Source organism: Panthera pardus, unplaced genomic scaffold (genome assembly GCF_024362965.1).
Source record: "Panthera pardus isolate Hobbes unplaced genomic scaffold, ASM2436296v1 HiC_scaffold_9, whole genome shotgun sequence".
In the NCBI taxonomy this organism is placed as follows: Eukaryota; Metazoa; Chordata; class Mammalia; order Carnivora; family Felidae; genus Panthera; species Panthera pardus.
Window position 1 is genome coordinate 5,812,570 of NW_026527024.1, and position 21,727 is coordinate 5,834,296.

A 21,727-nucleotide genomic window follows, 5' to 3' on the forward strand; every position below is an offset into this window, starting at 1 on the left:
GGTTTAAACCAGTGACGTTGCATTGGGTCCTCACCATTTAGAGTTGTTTTCATCTGTGCGTATGAATATTCTTGTATTCACGTCGTCAATCCTATGGAACAGGTCTCGTTGACAAAGGATGAAAACAGAAGGCTGGTCCCTGGAGAAGTTTGCAGAAAGGAAGTGAGATACACTGACATCATTGGATGCCAGACCAAGGACTTTTGAGTAGGCTTGCCTAGAAAGAGCCATCAAGAAGATACTTAACTACATATACCTGGGAATCCAAACCCAGAATTTCTGGTGCATTTTTAAAGAGTGTCTGAGACATGTGTGTTTCAATACACATTTCTGAAATTTGAGCTTGAAAATTTAGGGAATTATTAAAAATAGTACTTTTTTTGTTTATTTATATGCTTTTTTTGGTAAATCACTGGATTGAAGCAAAATAAAATACCTGTGACTTAGAGAAATTGTTCTTAGTTTGAGTTCACAGTCTTAGGGAAGATGGTCCAAGAGGTTCTATTTGGGCCCTGGGGTCAGAGACAATGTGGCTTCTTGTTTTTCTTAATTTTTTTTTTAATGTTTATTTTTGAAGGAGAGAGAGACAGAACGCGAGTGGGTTAGGGGCAGAGAGAGAGGGAGACACAGAATCGAAAGCAGGCTCTGGGCTCTGAGCTGTCAGCGCAAAGCCCGACGCGGGGCTTGAACCCACGAGATGTGAGATCGTGACCTGAGCCAAAGTCGGACACCCAACCGACTGAGCCACACAGGCGCCCCTGGCCACCAGCTTTCTTAATGTTTATTTATTTTTGGGAAAGAGAGAGAGAGAGAGAGAGCATGAGCAGGGGAGGGGCAGAGAGAGAGGGAGACACAGAATCCGAAGTAGCTCCAGGCTCTGAGCTGTCAGCGCAGAGCCCAATGTGGGGCTAGAACTCACGAACCGTGAGATCATGATCTGATCTGAAGTCGGACGCTCAACCGACTGAGCCTCCAGGCGCCCCGAGCCACTGTGGTTTCTTCTTTTTTTTTTTTTAATTTTTTTTTTAACATTTATTTATTTTTGACACAGAGAGAGACAGAACATGAACGGGGGAGGGTCAGAGAGAGGGAGACACAGAATCTGAAACAGGCTCCAGGCTCTGAGCTGTGAGCACAGAGCCCGACGCGGGGCTCGAACTCACAGACCACGAGATCATGACCTGAGCCGAAGTCGGCCACCTAACCGACTGAGCCACCCAGGCTCCCCCCACTGTGGTTTCTTATCACCTCCTTTAGCCACCGGGCTGGCAGGTGAGGGCGGCCGCCCCCAGGGTCTGTGTGGGGCCTGTTTGCAACTCTCACAGACCCTCTTTTTGTAGCCCAAACTCTCTTGCAGCAAAAGACTCTTGAAATTATCTTTTTTAACTCTTTAAATTCTTGTGTTCAGGGTCCTCCTGGGAAGATGGGGGAACAATTAGGTCATACCTGCCTACATTTGCCCCGTATGTTTGATGACCATAAATCTACTTGAACTGGCCCTTCTGCTGACACAAAGTTCCAAACTGCTTGGGTGAGCCTTGTATGCACTTTGGCCTCATTCTAGGGAGCCGTTTCCTGGACCTTCACGATTCTTCCGCAGCCGCCTCTGACATGCAGAGGCCCCAAGTGGCCAGTGTTGACAACAGTGGCCAGATCACCTTTGTTCTCGTGCATTCCAGACTCCAGCAAAAATATGCAATCGCTTTGTTTTTGCTTTTCTGAATAACAGGACCCTGCAATGCTCTTTTCTCAGCATCCATCCAGTTCGTTTCTGAGGTGGGTTTTTTTGTGCCTTCCTTGTTTCTGTTCAGATGCATTCCCACGGGTATTTTAGATCCCTCCTGTTTGGGTGTGAAGCAATATCTAGTGATCAAGACTTTGTTGACCAGAGGAGCCACAGAAGCACTAAGATACTAGGACCCGGTCTGAGAAGAGCTCTTAGAAGTGGTCCGCTCCTCCCTCCCACGCCTCAGTCTCCCCGGGACAGTCCTTGCACGTAAATTCACCACTGCAGGAAGCAGTACGCTCACTGCGGGGCAGCTCTGTCAGGAAAACCCACCTCCCTCCGTCGTCTGCCCGTCCCACTCTCGCTGGACTTAGTTTCCCACTGACAGATGGAAGGCCACCGTGAGCATGGCCAGCGTGAACTGCCCCCCTTTCACAGCCCTCGTCGACTGGATTCTAGCTGACTCCCCTCTCCCTAGATGGATGGAGGCTGGCAACTGGATACTTGGTTTCTGACAGTTATTGCCAGGATATGAAATAAATCCTGCTTTTATTGGAGACAGGTGTTAAATGAGAGGAAGCAGGAAAGTCTCCATTAGGGTCTGAAACATCCCTCCGTGCCCCATCTCCACTCCTGAGAGCCCCTTCATTTAAGCTCCAGCTATGAACCCATCTCTGTATCTATCTATACCTATTCATCCATCCATCCATCATCCATCCATCATCTATCTAGGTATCTATGTATCCATCCATCCCTCCATCTATCCATCCATCTATCTATCCATCCATCCATCCATCTATCTATCCATCTATCCATCCATCTATCCATCCATCTATCATCTGTCTTCCAACTATTATCTATGTATCTAGCATCTATCTATCTATCTATCTATTATCCATTCATCCATCCATCCATGCTTCCATCCATCCATCATCTATCTTCCATCTATCTACCATCTATCTATCTATCTATCTACCTATCTATCTATCATCTATCTATCTATCATCCATCATCCATCTATCATTTAGATGTCTCTCTCTCTCCATATATATGGGGTAGGAGAAACTGTGGCTTCAACAAGGATCACCCAGGCAGAACCACCTGGCACAGATACCAGTGACATCCCTTTCCTGGGAAGCCTCCTTGAATCACTCCCATTCTTGGGAGCAGCCCTCCTCATCTAGTGAATTCCAGGTCCTTCTCTCCTAGCATGAGTTTCTGTGGAGATATCAGTGTTTGTAAGATGAAAGTGACTGATGGCAAAGACTCAGACCCGTTTCTCTTTAGAGCTGAAGGAACGTGTAGTTCAGGCCCATTTTCTTAGACCAGGACAAGGTGGTCCTACTCACAAAGCTACCTGCCCAAAGCCCTGCCAGCACACCTAAAAGCCAGGCCTCTGCGACCACACCTGAGCCTGTCCTCTCCAGCAGGCTGCCTCTCCTCCTCTAGAAAAACCTACTCTTTAATTTGTACCCATTAGAATAGGCGTAGAATGTCCCAGGGCGGGAGGTGGGCACTCTGGCCAGAGATAGTGATTTAGGGACAGTCCTCACGGGAATGAGGTTGTGTTTAGCAAATGCTTTTTGTTTTAGCCTTGGGGACACTGAGGATGTGTGGAGCATAATTTTTTTTTAAGTTTTTATTTATTTTGAGAGAGAGCACGAGTGGGGGAGGAATGGAGGGAGAGGAAGAGAGAGAGAATCCCAAGCAGCTCCACTATTACAGCTCGACACAGAGCTCAAACTCGTGAACCGCAAGATCATGACCTGAGCCGAAATCAAGAGTCGGACGCTCAACCCACTGAGCCGTGTGGGGGGATAATTTGACTCCAATGATCCTCTCAGACGTGTCAACAGGAGCGATCTCTTCTATTGCGTGGAATGACAGTTCATCTCCAGGCGATCAGCTGGCCTGTGTCCTGAACTTTGGAAGTGACACATAGAGAGGGCTGCTACTCTGCGCTGGCCTCTTCTCACGTGAGCTTTGCAGGAGTCAAATATCGGCCGCTTTCCAACGTCTCCCCGTGCGAACGCGGCACTCGTGAAGTCCAGAGTGGGGCAGAGATGGGGCATCTTCTCTGGTTGGATCCCAGTTGGGAGACTGAGGTGTCCCTGCAGGCTCCAACATTTATTTGAGACGAAAGAGACATTTTACACATTTTGATTTTCGTGTAATATCCAGACCATAACTCTCTGCGACTGACACAAAGATCCATTTCACCTCCAGCAAAAGCAGAGCAGGTGACTCCATCCGGGCGAGGCCCCCACATTTCGTCTTGCAGCGTCTTCCCTGTGGAACGTGTGGTAGGTTTTGAGTAACACTCGTGTCTGCGGAAGCAGGTGTTGGGATGGATAACGTTTGGAAAGCAGGGATCTGTTGGTGCAGGAAGCTCTGAATGCCAGGCCTGGCCGCGTCAGGACTAGGGTAGAGCACGCTCTTGATCATGCCCAAGCCCCTGTCACTTTAATTTTGGGGTGTCTCTGTGGACCTTGATTTCCTTACACACCTTCCTCGTGGACACCTGCAAAGCCAGGTGGGAGTGGGAGCCACGCCCATCACTCTAACCATTGGGGGAAGAAACGTCTGGACACGTACTCAGCCACCTGGCTCCCTCCTTCTGTCTGTGCCCGCCATCCCGTGGGATGATGAGAGCCTTGACCACGGGGTCACCACCCCACCTTGTAACTGAGGGCCATGCACTGAACAGGTGCCAGTGTGGGCTACCCCAGGGGGTTGAGTCTCCCACTGACACATGTATTGTGTAGTTTCCACCTGAATTTCATCACTAATTCAGCTCCTCAAAACTTGTATATTCTTTTCTTTCTTTATTTTTAAGATTTTATTTTTTTTTAAGTAATCTCTACACCCCACGTGGGGCTCGAACTCACAGCGCCATGATCAAGAGTTGCGCGTTCCACTCACTGAGCCAAGCGGCACCCCAACACATGTATATCCTTGTTTGTTTCTGTGTAACGAGGAGGCGTAGAAGGAAATAAAAGTACCGAGCGGTCACTGCAGGTGCTCAGAGCAAAGGGGAAGCGTGGTAGCTGAGGGCCACGCTGCACACACGTGGCCTGTCATCTGCAGACCTGGGAGGCGGGGATTCGAGTTCCCCCTTTAAGGAGCGTGGAAATGAAATGTCCTCTAGATGACAGGAGCCAGGATCTGTCGGATTGACCGGGGTCCTCCTCCACCGAAGCCCCGGTTGTCGTGTGCGTGTGTACGTGTGTGGGCACGTGTATCCACACACGTGAACATGACAGGGACTGGAAAGGAAAGTCCACACACAGACTTGTTCCTCCTTCTTTGTGATCATCTCGGCGAGGGTGATGTAGGTTACAGCTGACCTCGTCCCCTCTCACCCCGAGACCTCACTCGGCCTCTGACACCCTCCACGGACCGTGTGTTCCGGGGCTCCACACGAGCACCACCAGCCGCGGCAGCCTTCCTGCCCTGCCCGGTCCACCGCACAGGATTGGGCGTCCCTCCCGCGTGCTCCCTCAGCACTTGATGCTGTCCTAACCCGGGGCTTTGGGAACCGGCTGGGAGTGACTCTTCTAGGGGACATCTGGAGTGTCTGGCGACATTTTTGGTCATCCCACCGGCCACTGTGAGACTGGGTGGGGGCCAGGGATGCCGCCGAACTGCTTGCAATGCTCGTGACGACCCCTCGAAGAAGGGGTAAGCATCCTGAGATAGCGGCACGCCAAGGCTGGGAAGGCCCAGCTGCCCTGGACGGGTACCACGACTTATCTCTGTGTTCATGACAGGTACTAAGTGTTGAGTACTGTTCCAAGAGTACCCCATCGACTCGTAAGAGTGAAGCGTCTGAGTGGAAGGAAATTCAGAATATTTGCCTTATCTCCCATCGGATACACCCAATCTGTGAAATTTATTATCACCGAGTTGAACATTTACAACGAAAGATTCCTTCCCTCCACCTCTGCAGGGTAGGACTTCCCTCCGCATGGCGTGAACTGTGTTCTGTGTTGAGACTAAATTCTCTGGCAAAAGGCTGGACTTTTTAAGGTTGAGTTTGTTAGCTCTTGATTGAGAGTTTGTACTTCTTGATTTCATTTTATTTTTTTACCTGAATGTATCAGTGGAACTGTGTACAGTGACCGGGAAAACCACATTATTCCTCAGATAGTCCATGAGTGGCCCTGACTTTGGAATCACTTAATAAAGAGCACTTTATTACATCTTTCAGGGAATCATTCTTTTATTGCTTGTTCGAGGGTTTTGAGGTGACAAACATTTAAATCAACACCATGAAGTCTCCTGACGGTGAGATAGAAGATTTCCGAGGATAAGTGACACTCAGCGTACTTACTGAAGAGAGAGGTAGGTGTAGGGAAGGGAAGGCTGTTGTCTAAACCAGGAGAGCAATCACCACAATGTGGGAAACAGGGCCATGTGCCTTAGCTACGGGGCCGTCGGGCAAGACAGAGGAAGGCCCTGGAGACAAGTACGCGTGTGTGACCCACTGGCCACCGACCTTCACCCCACCGGAGGGTCTTAAGGTCTTTGACTTATCGTTTTCAATCTGCGTGACTAACGGGTGACTTTGCCACTTCTCAGAAATGAAATTTATGAACTCTGATATAGTTTGGCACGCTTAATAGGTTCTCACACTTCCACTTTCTGGATGATACCAAAATGGAATCAATTAATTAATTAAAATACTGACTCATTCCCAAAAAGATTAGAGGCGGTGAAATGAGGCATACGTAATGTAAAATCAGTACAGAGGTTAAGATGAACGTGAGATAATGTGTAAGGGAGCCAGCAGTGGAACTGAGACACAAACGCGTGCTGTGAAATCCCGGGGAGCTGCTGAAGGTGAGTCGCAAATCAGGGCTCGTTCATTTGTTCTTGTTGCAAAGCAAGAGGAGACGGCCGGTTACAAGAGTCGCCGTGGGCAAAGTCAAAGCAGAGCAGCCGGCATGAGATTAATCAATAATATCAGGAACTCTTACGTTAACGATCTCCAAGAGAGTGTGTGTTAAAATTAGTATGTTAAACAAAGAATCGGACAGCCGCCGCGAACCTAATTAGCAGATAAGTTAAATCAATTTCTACCTTGCGTGTGCCTTTTGTAAATACAGGATTGGGACACTGCTGGCCTGTCAACATTTTTCAAAACTGAAACAGAGACGGAGGTCACTAAATGTCTCTACAAAAGCCGTTCAGGTTCCGATGGCTGAACAGTAGTTGACTGCTTGCGAACGGACCGCCGTGTGGCCAGCACTTCTCGGGCCGAATTTGCGTCCCGGATGATCACCATGTCCACTGAGCGGGAAGGTGTGCCGTGACGCGCCGGGTGAGGAGGCGGCTGGCGTGGAGCGTGGCGTCCACGCGAGGGGGCCACGTGCCGGACACAGGCAGGCAGCAGGCGTGTGGCCCGCAGGGTGCTGGCAGACCTGGTCAGAGCTGGCCGGGAGGCGGGCAGAGCCCAGGCATCCAGAAAGGTGCGGCAGGAGATGCACTAGGGCTCTGGTAAGCCGCTGCTGGGTCTCCTGCCCTGTGCCCCGGGACGCCGGCCCCGGGGAGGAGGGGGAGGTCAGGAATGTCCGTCTCCCCGCCCCTCTCTGGATGTGGCCTTGGCAGCTGGCTGGGGCTGCAGCTCCCACCTCCCGATCCCAGGCTCTCTGGCCCGGCTACACGTTCCCTCCAATTTTCCGTCCAGCTGGGTAGCGGCCGAGGCTCTCTGCTGTTTCTGGACCCCGAGTGCACACTGCGCGGTGGGCCCCCTAACCTCCCACGTGTCCAGTATGGACACCCCGGGAGGGAGTCCCGGGAAGGAGGAGTCAGGGCAAGACCCAGGGCCTTCCACCCTCTACCGGCACAGATCATTTCCTGCCCTTATGTGGGCACAGATCATTTCCTGCCCTTATGTGGGTTTTCCTCCAGCTACCACAGGGGTAAGCCCACTGCGGGGTGCCCCGGGCGGCAGGGCACAGGGGCCCCAGGAAGGCAACCCCCAAGCAGATCCACAGACGGGTGTTGGCGTCCTCACGAGCAGGTTCGTGCCCCTGGTACCCTCCCTGGTCCATGCTGAGCGCCCGCCAGTGCCCATGAACGCAGGGCAATGACGGGGGCGTGACTGGGCTGCCATGAGTCCACGGTGATATTCGCTGGGGAGTGGAGCCCAGGGAGGGGTCGTGGCCACACTCCTGCCACCGTGGACAGAGTTACTGCCTGGTCCTGCGCGATTCCCTGGTCGTGGCTTCAGAGCAAAGCCAGATGCCACAACCTCCGCCCCTCCCCCGCCCCGCCCGTGTCCCCTGCACACCCTTGAATCAACAAAGTTGACTGTTGCCGTTGGTAAGCTGTGCCTTAAAAAGCTCTCCGAGAAAACACGCAGGCTTTCACTGCTACAGGCCTTTGAAATCGTCAGCACTTTGTGCAAACAGCCTTTGAAGCCCCTTCTTGTACCTGGCTCGTCTCTAAACTCACTGTTGTTTTGGTTTCTCGAGAGCCTGCTGGGCAGGAATTGCTGCCTTGAAAAAGAAATCGGTTCTTTAAATACGCTTTCCCCTTAAACGGATCTTGCACAAACCAAACAGTGGAGTCTGCTCCCACCCCACCCTGGACGGACCCCTCCGTCCTGCTTCTGAGATGCCGCAGCTTTTCCTCGGAAACTTCTCGTGCTTTTAAAACACAATCCCCCCGGTTCTGTTCCTCAGAAGCTCTGTGCCGGGGGGTCGTCCTCATGAGGTGCTTGTGAGCTGTGTGCACCTTGCAAAGCACCCTTTTGTCTTTCTGACCCCACCCAGAGCCGCGAGCAGGCCCGATTTGGGGCAAAAAGGGAGAATTCAATTTACTTGTGAGTCACCTGTGCTGTGCGCTCCCCGTGCCGCGTTCCGCCCAACTGGGCTGGGTGCTCAGGTGGTTGTGGTCATGATGCTGTGTGGGTCTGGGCTGACGGGGGAGCCGCAGTGGGGCCACGTCTAAAGGGCACATAGGACTTTTGCAGCTGGAGATGGAGGGGCGGGGGCCCCGAGCCCCAGCAGAGCAGAGGCCTTCGAGGAAATAAGCTGAGAGGGGAGGGGAGGGTCCTGCCTGACGTCGAATATCGAGCTAAGACATTTATTTTGTACTTTGTCAGTTGTAGAGTATGGATGGGGATTCGACCTTTGTTTATATAGATTCTCTTGGTACAATTCATGCAGTAACCAATGCCTGTGATGGCGTCTGGGGCAACTGGTCCCTTCTTGACCGTGTGGACGTGCATCCCTTGCGGGAATCACATTTTGCTGAGACAAAACACAGAGCTGGATTGCACAGCACGGTGCACGCTGAGCCCGTGGAGAGACCACAGAGGAGAGCAATCTGCAGGTTGACGTTTCTGGTGGGGCCTTCCACATGGGGCTCTGCGAAGTCCCGAGAGCAGTGAGTTGGGCCCCGAGGTACACGGGGGAGCCCCAGCCCAGGGGACAACCAGCTGGACGTCCCACACACTGGGAGTTTGACACCATCTGTATAGACCTGAGAGCAGGGGTAAGAGGTGAAGTTCTGCCCTCTGGTTGCTCCTGGAAGGTTCAATGTCCTATGTCCCATGTCCTGATGTCCTATGTCCTATGCCCTGATGTCCTATGTCTTATGTCCCATGTCCCGATGTCCCGATGTCTTATGTCCTATCTCCAATGTCCCAATGTCCGATGTCCTATGTCTTGATGTCTTATGTCCTGATGTCCTATGTCCCGATGTTCCGATGTCTTATGTCCTATGTCCTGATGTCCTATGTCTTATGTCCCGATGTCTTATGGCCTATGTCCTATCTCTTATGTCCCAATATCCTATGTCCTATCTCTGATGTCCCAATGTTCGATGTCCTATGTCTCAATGTCTTATGTCCTGATGTCCTATGTCCTATCTCCTATGTCCCGATGTCCTATGTCTTTCATCTCAATTTTCTATGTCTTACGTCCTATGTCCCAATGTCCTATGGGCATGGCCTCCCCTGCTTCAAAACTTCTCAAAGGAAAAGTCTATTTTTTCTGGCTGATGAGATATTGCAGAGCTCGGTGAGGCCTCAGGAATGATTCAAGCTCCAGCACCTTCCATCAATGTGGTGGAAGACGAGACATCTGTCATCTGACAGACGAGGACACTGAGGCAGGAAGGAACTGAGTGACCGGTGAGGGGGTGGGGGTGCCTGCAAGCCAGAGATGAGAAATTTAAGGCAGACAGCAAACGGCCCCTTCCTCATTGGTGACTTCTGTCTGCCCTACGACCCACCGTGATTTATTTGGGTTATTTTCGCAGGACCCTTTGGGAAGGGGAGGGAGGGATGGCCCCAGTGCGCGCACGGATGGGTGGGAAGCCGGGCCTTGCTTTGGTGGGTGCCTGCAGCCGGCTGATCGGCCCTGAATGAATGTGGGCTGCCAACGGTGAGCAGAATGAAGGAGCAGATTCCGGGGTCTTCGAACATTAATAAATGCTTGAGAGATTTGTCTCAGCGCAAAGCCGGGGGCTCCTCCACAGACGACCACAAGAAAGCAGAGACCCGCACTGCGCTACCCTTAATTCGGGAGCAAACACAATAGTATTTTTGGAGGATAATGTAGAGGTAGAGAATGTGGCTGCTAATTTCTCTTTGGAGACAACGGAGGGAAAGAAGAATAGAGAAGAATTTATTTTGGCAACAATCCTTGATCTTCTTTTTACAAAGAAAGTTAAAGCCATAATTCCCCCAGGTGCAAATGCCGCAGCCTGAAAAAGCCTTCGTTAAAATATATTAAATTATAGAGAGGTAGAGAAGTAGAGAAGCAGGGAGGAACTTTACCTGTGGCTGTACCAAATGGCCTCAGGTTTTATCCTTTGATGAGCTCAGAAAATGGGATCGTTTTGGGGACACCTTTTGAAAATCCAAGTATGGTACGAATGCGGGAAATGCGGGCAGTAAGTCACCTTTCTGGTAGGTAGTGAGACACTGATGGGAACCGAGCAGGGCGAGAATCCCGGGGCCTGCGTCCTGCTCTCGGGTCTCACCGGCTCTGGGACAGGGCTCTTGTCACAAATCACTCTGGGGAGGTCGTTGTTAGGCTCTGGGACGTGATAACCGGTGAGTGATGATATCGAGGACATAGTGCCCTGAAGACACCACAGTTTCCGACTGGCAGAGGCACCCTGCACCCCGGAACGCCTTCCCAGAGTGCATTTAGGACCCTACCTGCTTGTAAATCCCTTCTTTCCTTTGGGCTTGCCTCCCTCAGCCTCCTTCAGTGCTGTAAATTGTAAGACGGAGTGGGATATCTTTTAGGGTTAATTCACTTCTTTAAGTAACGTGGCCTGCTGTGGATGCGGTTAGCAGTTGCCTCGGCTCCCTGTTGGGGACCCCAGTGACCGTTCACGCCAAGACCCCAGCTGCTTTCATCGAGGGGGCTGGCCAAAAGTGAGCGGCACGAGCTAGGGGGCCTCAGGAGCATCCCAGCGGGGACACGACCTCCCTGGGTTTGTCTTAGGTCTCACAGAATTCTGGTTTTTCCACAGCCTCTACCTGTAGCCCTCAACCCTTGTTTGTGGATGTGATAGGGTGGCTGGTGCATGGTGTCCCTCTCTCTTCCCTCCCTTCTGCCTTCCCTCATTCTTTCTCGGGGGCCTGAGGATGGGCTCCTGCTATGTCACCGCGGCTCACAGGACGAGACAGGTCAGCGAGGGACATCACTGACCTGGGATCCAAGCCACTTTGGATCAAACTGGTGGTTACTCAGCACTCTAGAAATGAAGCATCCAGACCTGGGCTCCCATCTGCCAAACAGGTTCCAGGAACTCCTAGACTCAGAAAATTTTAATTCAGGCTATGGGCCAGGACATATAGCCATAAAGTAACAATGTCTTCATTTTAGACAAATAAACCAGAATTTACATGACGGCAACTTAGTTCTATAGAACTTGAGAGAATGAGTCCTCTGACTAGTGGAGGGAGTGTGCGTTTCTTTACCCACCATTAGAAAATATTGAGCCAAATGAATAAAAATATTTCTGCTGTACGTTTAGAAACCAGAAGGCCAGGGGCGCCTGTGTGGCTTCATCAGTTAAGTGTCCGACTTTGGCTCAGGTCATGATCTCACGGTTTGTGAGTTCAAGCCCCATGTCGGGCTCTGTTTTGACACCCTCTGCCTGGAGTGTGCTCTGTCCCTGTTGGCCTGCTGAATTATTTCTCCTCTTATGAGATGCAGCGAGGAGTTCATCTCCTGTGTCTGGCTCCCCAGACCCGCCCCCAGGCCAACTCCTAGCTTTGCACCACGTCGCCTCCATCAGGAAGCCTCTCGTGCTTACCCATGCGTTCCCTGTGCTTCTCAGTAGACCATAGTCTCCGGAAGGAGAGACCTCATCACATCTTCTTTCTTTTCCATCTGGTGAGCCCGGATCGGCACAAAATGGAGGGGCCTGTGCCGTGGAACACAGTGTGGGTGAATAATGAACGTAGATCGAATTAAGCCTCCATGGGCTACGACTGCACAGCCCAGTCCAGTCTGAAAGGAGTCTGACAGTCAGTGAGTAAACAAATCAAAGAACGAGGAAACTGCCAGCAGGTCGACCCAGAGAACTGGCGTGGGGTAACAGAATGTGAGGGGAGTGGGGCCCCTTCAGATGGTGCGGCCACGGAACTACCACTGTGGCGGGCTTTCAAGTCTGGACGGTAGGAGGGGGTCTTTCATGATGAAACCCAGAGTAGGAGCATTGCGGTTGGAGGGCAGCTCATGCAGAGGCCACAGGAAGGGAAGTACGTGGAACATCTGACACCCAAAGTCAGGCAGCCTAACTGGCCGTTCTGGAAAGGAGAGGAACAGGGTGGAGGAAGTCAGAAGGGACGTGAGGTACTAACCCTTCATAAGATACGTCATTTGCAAATGACTTCTCCCATCCCGTTGGTTGCCTTTAGTTATGCTGTGCAGAAGCTTTTTACCTTGATGAGGTCCCAACAGTTCATGTTTGCCTTTGTTTCCCTTGCCTCCAGAGACATGTCGAGTAAGAAGTTACTACAGCTGAGGTGAGTATCAAAAAATCTATAAAGAACTTACCAAACTCAATACCCGAAAAACAAATGATCCAGTGAAGAAATGGGCAAAAGACATGAACAGACACTTCTTCGAGGAAGACACCCAGCTGGCCAACAGACACATGAAAAGATGCTCAACGTCACTCACTCATTTCCCTGATGAGGGAAATACAAATCAAAACCACAATGAAATACTGCCTCACACCTGTCAGAATGGCTAACATTAACAACTCAGCCAACAACAGATGTTGGTGGGGATGCAAAGAAATGGGAACACTCTTGCACTGTTGGTGGGAATGCAAACTGGGGCAGCCGCTCTGGAAAACAGTGTGGAGGTTCCCAAGAAAATTAAAAATAGAACTACCCTACGACCCAGTAATAGCACTGCTAGGAATTTATCCAAAGGATACAGGAGTACCGATGCATAGGGGCACTTGTAACCCCATGTTTATAGCAGCAATTTCAACAATAGCCAAAGTATGGAAAGAGCCCAAATGTCCATCAACTGACGAATGGATAAAGAAGGTGTGGCTTATGTATACAAAGGAATACTATTTGGTGATGAGAAGGAATAAATCTTGCCATTTGCAACAACGCGGATGGAACTGGAAGGTATTATGCTGAGTGAAATAAGTCAGTCAGAGAAGGACAGATATCATGTTTCCACTCATATGTGGATCTCGAGAAACTTAACAGAAGACCATGGGGGAAGGGAAGGGGGAAAATAGTCTCAAACAGAGAGGGAGGGAGGCAAACCAGAAGAGGCTCTTAAATACAGAGAACAAACTGAGGGTGGATGGGGGGGTAGAAGGGAAAGTGGGTGATGGGCATAGAGGAGGGCACTTGTGGGGGTGAGCGCTGGGTGTTGTATGGAAGCGATGAATCACGGGAATCTACACTGAAGCCAAGACTACACTGTATACACTGTATGTTAGCTAAGGGGACAATAATTATTTAAACAACCCAGAAGGGACGTGAGGTCTGAGCCACAGAGAATTCTGCACCCAGGCTACCGTTCTGGATCTCACCCGGCCCTTGGGATCCCTGAGGCTGCCGTCTGGGATGCCGTCTGGGATGCCACATGGTATTGGGCCCTCAGCTGTCTCTCCTCCCACTTGTTTCTTGATTTGGGGTCACATCTTGACAGATGAGACCGTCTCTGGGCTCCAGGTAGCTAAGATGGGACAGAAGGCCGAGTGTGATAGAGGCCAGGCTGAAACTCTCAGGTAAAACAACAAGCAGGTGATTGCTGGGCAGACCAGGTGACCAGGCAGGCCACACACCGGGTCGGGTAGGCTGGGACTTCGTCTTTTGCAAAAGCAGTCACAGCAACACTCAGGCCATCGGGCAGCAATCCAGCAGAACCTGATTTTCTACTCCAGGAGAGATTCTGACCCTTGGACTGTGGGACTCAGAAGCTGCATGCATTAGAATTCCTGGCCCCTCTCTTGTATTATCCAGGATGGGGGTGCCCTAGCCACGACCTGGAGCCGTGTCCACCCCGTGGGCAGTGCGGCTCTGTGGTGTGTGTCTCTTGCCGGTGTGATGGGGCCGGCATCCAGGCCTCTGGTCACAGGAGCCTTTGCAGGGAGCATTTGCAAAGCCTCCTTCTCTAGGAGGCTAGCATGCGGGGGGCCCGTCCTGCATAAAGAACTCCAGACTTTCACTTACACAACAGCTCCTACACTTAGTGATAAACCCACTACACGCTATTTACAAGCTCATAAAATGAAGTGACAGGAAAGGACTCAAAAGATGAATTGTGCGTGTGCATACAGAAAGAGAGATCATAGAATGATAATCATGCACCGTAGACACGCAAGTAAAGATATCAGAAGGACAAAGACAATAATTTTGTATTTTAAAGGGTCCGATTCGCAACACAGATGTATGACTGTTATGAACTTTGGGCAATTCGAGAGACATCACCCAAAACAAAACGCAGTAGGAGACCCGATATTCAGCCTTGACCGATGAAACAAATTTTAAAGAAAGATAGAGAGAGAATGAAGAAATAACCTTACAAATGATGTAATATAGAAATTAATAATCTAGAGAAAATGAAACCTTTTTCGATGTCTGTAGAAAATTGGCTAACATGTATCAGGGAAAGTACCGTCAATAAAATCCCAAACGGTCAAAAGCAGAATGTGTGTAGACCATGATATGCAGACACAAGAAGAGAATAAGAAGGGAGGGAGGGAGGAGAGAAAGTTTAAAAAATGATGGTAAGTCGGGTGCCTGGGTGGCCACATCAGTTAAGCGTCCAACTTCAGCTCAGGTCATGATCTAGCGGTCTGTGAGTTCGAGCCCCGCGTTGGGCTCTGTACTGACAGCTCAGAGCCTGGAGCCTGCTTCGGATTCTGTGTCTCCCTCTCTCTCTGCCCCTCCCCTGCTCAGTGTCTCTCTCTCTCTCTCTCTCTCTCTCTCTCAAAAAAAAAAAAAACATTAAAAAAATTTTTTTTAGATTATAAAAAAAATGATGGTAAGTGATAACAAGGAAGAAAGTTGCATCGACCAGTTTTACCATCAAGAAAGTAATTTAATCTTTTTAAAAAAGTGGGAGAAAATACGAGGATTAAGTAATATGGTGCATTCAATATTAGCGCATTTCTTGGTGTATTTTAAACGCTCAAAAATTAACCGCAAAAAATAGCACACACTAAATCCTACAAACTAGTTAATCCACTGAAATATTGCAAAGCCCAAGTTGATGATATATCTCTACCCTCACTGTTATTGACCAGAAGACCCGTGATAAATACTTTAGCGAATAAGAGGTTACATCACAAAACGCCTACAATAATGCCTTGGCATAAAATCCTAATTCGCACAAGAATGTCTGGAAAACTATTCACCAACATATAAACCAACAGTGGCTTTCTCTGGTGATGTGGTTTTGGAGGATTTTTGTCTTCTTCCTCCTATTTTTCGGTATGTTTGAATCTTCCCTTTTTCCGTGATGAAAATGAACAATTGTTATGGTCCATGAAGACAACGATGTTTTCCTTTGGGGAAAGGAAAACACATGGAACAAAACCGCTTGAGCAGCTGAAACATACATGAAAAAAGTTTAAGAGCCTTCATATACAAAGGACATTATGAGTCATTAAGAGTCAAAAGACATGAAAAGACAATTCACATACACAAAACAGCACAGCCAACAAAGTCCCGAGGACAAAAATCCTTAACCTCAAGAGCAACAAAAGAGAGGCAGCAGACAATGAGTTTCCGTTTCATTCTGTAACACTGGTAAGGGAAACCAAATTCTTTCCATCGGTTTACAACTCCTGGCTGTTTCTAAAAGTCAGATCTATTATCAGGAGATGATTTAATGTTAACACAGCTGCTCTTTAATCTTGAGCCCCGTTCAGATCAGCATTATTAATATTATTACAATTACCGGCCACTTCCTAAGAAGACGCCGAGGTAGCTTTGCCGGACCTGGCAGGGAAGCTCTGCTCTGCAGTCACAAAGACCGTCGCGAGGAAGGGTTCGGGCGCCCTGCCATCTGGGGGGCCGAGATCTCGTCCACCACTTGGATGGAATCCCACTGAGAGCTTTCCCGAGACTATTTTAATTTGATTAATTTCTCCAATTTATAAAGCTGGAAAGTTTTTTTTAAAAAACACAATTGCATTATGTCTTGGAGCCTTTATAGATTTGAACCACCAATATGCATTAAAACAGCCACAATTAAAGCAAACTAAATGTCTTCGTTGGTAGGGTCTCTGCTCTGCAGCCTTTAAAAGTGCCATCTCTATACTTTATCTTTAGCAGCGGGACAGAACGTTCTGTTCACTCAGATACGTCCATTCATCACAGCACAGATGAAACTCAACTTCAAAACAGTGACCTTGCAGTTGGGAGCTAGATTCTCAGCCAGCAGGAAATAGAGAGTATTCTTGCAATGCTCGGAAGGCCTTAACAGGGAGGCGCTGAGGCGGGCTTGCAAAGAGACCCTGTGACTCCAGGGACATCCCTGTTCAGCCTGGCACCCTAAAACTAATGCCTCTCCCTTTTCGCTCTCTGGTGCCCACATTTTTCCAACTGAGCCCTCTTTTCCACGACACGACCAAAGGCACAATATACAAACTCTCCACCACGGGGAACATGATGATTTATACTCGGAACAGTGACTGGTATCAGGCCTTCTGTACAAGGGAGGGCACAAGGCTCAAGGTCATTCCTGCCGGAGGAAGAGACGGAAGAGAAGGCAGAAGGAATGGTGGATGGAGAGTTACGGTCTGTGTGGTCCCATGGCGGCCGGTGTTGCAAGCTAGTGGACCTCACACACAGCTACGTAGCTGGAAATGGTCACCATTGTCCACTTGTCTATTTCAGCACGCACAGATTATGACTTCTCTCTTCATCTTTGAAAATAAAGACTGGGGCGCCTGGGTGGCTCAGTCGTTTGAGCGTCCGACTTCGGCTCAGGTCACGATCTCGCGGTTCGTGAGTTCGAGCCCCGCGTCGGGCTCTGGGCTGTTGGCTCAGAGCCTGGAGCCTGCTTCCGATTCTGTGTCTCCCTCTCTCTCTGCCCCTCCCCCATTCATGCTCTGTCTCTCTCTGTCTCAAAAATAAATAAACATTAAAAAAAAAATTAAAAAAAAAAAAAGAAAATAAAGATTAATATCTCGTGTATAGAGTTTCCATTAAGAGAAAACCAATAAATCCAAGCAGCCAATTATCCTCCGTTTTCTTTCGCCCTACGCTAAATAAAAGACAAATACGGGAAGACGGGCAGCCGATTCTGTATCACAGAACTGCACGTGTCCCCGATCTTTTTTCAACCTCTGGTTTTGGACGGTTAGCCTTCCTGGTCACCATGTGGGGCTGACCTACGGTGATGCACCAGACGTCTCGCTCCCCTCCCTAGACTCCTTCCCCATGGGCTGCAAGCGCTTAGAAAGCATGCAACAAGTCCTCTGTCCCGAGCCCCTTTCCTACGATTCCCTTTGGCAAGAGTCCCATGTCATGAGTTCAAAATATATTTAAATTCCAAAGCGAATTCAGTGCATGTAACTCTTACATAAGGTTCCATAATGGGCATATTATAAAAATATAATTCAATAAACCCCACACTTAGGAAAACCATTAGGCCCATTAGTTACCTTTGAGATTTCAAGGGGATTTGGATGTGACACTAGAAAATCTAAGGAAAGTCTAAAAAATGGCAATAGTCCTGTGACTTTGAATTTTTTTTTAAATTACTCTAGCTGGGGCGCCTGGGTGGCTCAGTCGGTTAAGCGTCCAACTTCAGCTCAGGTCACGATCTCACAGTCCGTGAGTTCGAGCCCCGCGTTGGGCTCTGGGCTGATGATGGCCCAGAGCCTGGAGCCTGCTTCCGATTCTGTGTCTCCCTCTCTCTCTGACCCTCCCCCGTTCATGCTCTGTCTCTCTCTGTCTCAAAAATAAATAAAAGTTAAAAAAAAATTTTAAATTACTCTAGCTGAAGAACCACTGAGAACATAAAAACATACTCAGTTCCCAAGCCCGTACGATGGAGTAAGATGCTAAGCAAAACTGTTGAGGTCCATGGGGGTCAGATTCTGGATGATGGACCCAAAAAGCATCGGTCCCATCAGAGGCGGGAGGGAGTTAGGGGGGCCCTTGGAGATGTGACCCGGGGTCCAACCTGTCCAGAGTCAGAGGCCGTTACGGATGCACCTGCTAGAAATTCCATTTCTAGCTCCAGCTGCTGGAAATGCCTCCTTTGTGAGCCAGGATCTGTTTCCCTCTAATGTCCTCCCTGTCCTTGTCCCAATCGGTGGGGGGGGGGGGGGGGGGGGCGCTCAGCACGTGTCATTCGTGGGCACTGGAGACTGGCTCCCGTGTGTCTCTGCTCACTCACGCGGTCCTGAGGTAGGCGCCTCCTTACTCCGTCCGTTCTCCGTCGGTGGTGGGATTGCCAGATGCCTGGCCTCCGGGGCCACCAGCCTTTACCGCACAGATGAGCTGCCCGGACACGTCTATGCACTGCAGGGAAGACACGGACTGTCGTTACCGATTCTCTTGTCCAGAACCTTCCTCTTCACACCGATGCCTCCTTACTGAGATGCAACAAGCGAATGGGACGGTCTTCCCTTCTCCGGGAAAGCGTCAGGCTTTGAAAGAGGGAAGGCGCTTTTGTCTGTTTCGTGTCTCCTGAGACTTTTGCCCCCAAGGCACACAACTGCCTCCAGCAAGTGGAGGAAACGCAGCGGAGCTGTTTTGGGGAAGCAAGGTGAGCTTGTCACCTCAGACACACACTTAGCCTGGGCTCAGGTGTACGTTTGTCCTTACCTATGGGAGCCGTAGCCTCCGGCCTGCGGCCCCTCTCCGTGAAGGAACGTCCTGACAGCTTGGCCGAGAGCTGCCGTGGAGTCATGGATGTGGGTTCATTTAGGGGCGGGGGTGTTGGGATGCGGGGAGAAGTGGACTTCAAGGAAACAAAGGTCTGGTGGGAAGGTCTGGAGGGAAAATACAGGGACGGCCGGCGTCCTGACCAGTTTCCCGATCTGTTCCCACTTTCGTTCCTGCATTAGGTGGGTTCTGGCCCCGGGGGAGACTTAGACTGGCTTCTTGCCGGTGTGGTGAGTCTGCAGGCAGGAGCAGGGAGCAGCTCGATTCAGAACCGTGACTTTGCACCAGCTGCAACTGTAAATGCAGCCGGTAGGTTCCCCGAGCCCCTCGCCCTTGAAATAAGGCTGGTGAGCAAATGCCACCGGAATAGCCTCCGAGGAGGCTGCTCGTCCGTGCCGTGTGCTCCTGACGCTGGGCCCAGGGGAACACAGCTCAGCTCGGGTCCCCGCGGAGCCGGCCCTGAGGAAGGATGGCTCAGGAGTGGTTTGGGAGCAGGCCGCGGGAAACACAAGCGAAGGACGTGAGACGGGGGAAGGGAGACACAGGGCTGGTCCCCGTGGAAGCTCTCAGAGGAGCTGGGTAAACGGTCCTGCCCGAGGACCGTCCGCTGAGCCTCAGAGGACACGGGATGGGCGTCCCATCCCCGGGACCTCCCTCGGCCTTGCACGAGCCTAGAAGGCCCCCTGGATGCCGGAGCAAGCGGGCAGCAGGGATGCCCACGGGGTGTTCGCGGTCTGACTCGGGTTCTGCTTCCTAACTCGATCCCGACGGTCTGCCTCGTAAGCTAGGGAAACGACAGGGGTCCTGGGGTGGGGAGGGCGGAGGGGTGCGGGGACACCGCTGAGGAAGGACCCGGAATGGCTCTCGGGGAGCGGGCAGGTGGGCGGAGAGGGTGGGGTGTGAGTCCCGGGGACGGGGGAGCCAGTGCACCGAGCAGGGGGACAGAGAGACTGGCCCCGGGCCTCCAAACAGAACCGAAGGGGACAAACAGAATCGGAAAGAATTGCCACAGACCCGGGGCTCCTCCTGGTCTGAGCGGGGAGGTGCAGGCAGTTCTACGTCACTGTGCTCCTGGGTGGGACGTGTCCTCCGGGGAGGGTTCCTGCTCCCAACCGCAGACCAGGGGAGCCTGCTCCCCTCTGCTCGTCCGATCTTCCCTCTGGCAACGCGCTCCGAGCCCTGCCGAGTGCGCGGTCGGCACTACCCCAGGGGGACAAGAGGCGAGGGCTCTGCTCTCCGGGAACCCACCTTCCCGGGGGCCGTGGGGAGACCGCACTGAGCCTGACACGCACCCCGGACTCCACAGTGAGGTCCAAACCACACTCGGACCAGCTGGGGGCATCCGTACCCAGAAAGGCGTCAGCGGGAGCCTCTGGGATGTGGCTGCATCGCGTCTGACTCCTAATCCACACCCAGAAATGCAGGCGGCTCAGTGATTTCTGAAGGGGTCTGTGTCCACTGGTGACGCGGGGTGCCCGGGCCGAGGGGAGCGGCACCAGGTCTGAGCCCTGCACACTTCAGTCTACTTGTCACCGGATGCGGAGGCTTCAGAAAGGACATTCAAGGGGTGGTGGGGTTGTCGCGTGTCTCAGCCACATTTTCCTGGTCCCGGGGCAGCTCCGCCCGGCCCAGGCTCTGCGGCGGAGGAAGGCGGCTGCGGGCACAGCTGGAGCTGGGCGTTAGGGGACTGGGTCTCCCCCGGTGCGCGTGGTTGCTCTCCGTGGCCCCGGTGTGCTGCTTCTCAGTTGCCCTCGGCACCTGTGTCTGTTTGAGAAAAGACACACGCGCCCGCCCTTGCACCCCCGTGGGCCTCTGCTTCACGGAAACCCAGAGCTGCAGGCCCAGGTCAGGCGCCCGCCCGGGAAGCCGGGTCAGGAGGGACACCCGGTGCACGTTCAGGCCTGAGTCCCAGCGGCTCATCCCACTCGATCTGAAGTCACTTCTGCTCTGCTGTGTGTGTGTGTGTGTGGGGGGGGGGGGTGGCTCCAGGACCAGAGGGTGGGGTGGGCTGAAGAAGAGGACCCAAGAGAAGTGGTCCCCACGGTTCTCTGCTCCTGCGCTCCCGCAGGTGAGCTCTGGGGACTCTGCCAACGTGCAGAGCGCGGGGCCCGATGACTCCCTGTCCCCGTGGCTGTGTGTGTGCAGGGAAACACGCGCCGGGCATCGAACAGTCCGAACCCAGGACTTATCCATCCGAGAGGAGTTGCTGGCGGAGGGGAACGCCCGTCAGGGCCCCGACAGGCGGGCACCAGTGATTAAGACACGATAGACCCCACGTGTCACCAGGCAGCAGCTTTGCTGGCTGTGCTACTGGTAACAGGCAAGTCCCCCTTTCTGCCCCCCGCGTCTCTCGGGCTAGAGGGTGTCACCTGTGGCCGGGACAGTGTCATCAGAGAGCTGGGGCCCTCCTCCCAAACCACCGTGCCACTCCTGCCTTTTATAATCTGTCCTGAGCCACACAATTTCCTTGACGTGCATTTCGAGGGTCACGACCGCATCCACTCTGGTGAGGGAAACAGGCGTCTTGTCTCACACGCGTGTTTGCAAAGGTTCTCTTTGACACGAAGGCCGGCCCGTTGTCTCTTTGCAGCAGCCTGAAGACTTTTGCAAGTCAGAGCCCCGCTGTCCGTGCCGATGTTTGAAGA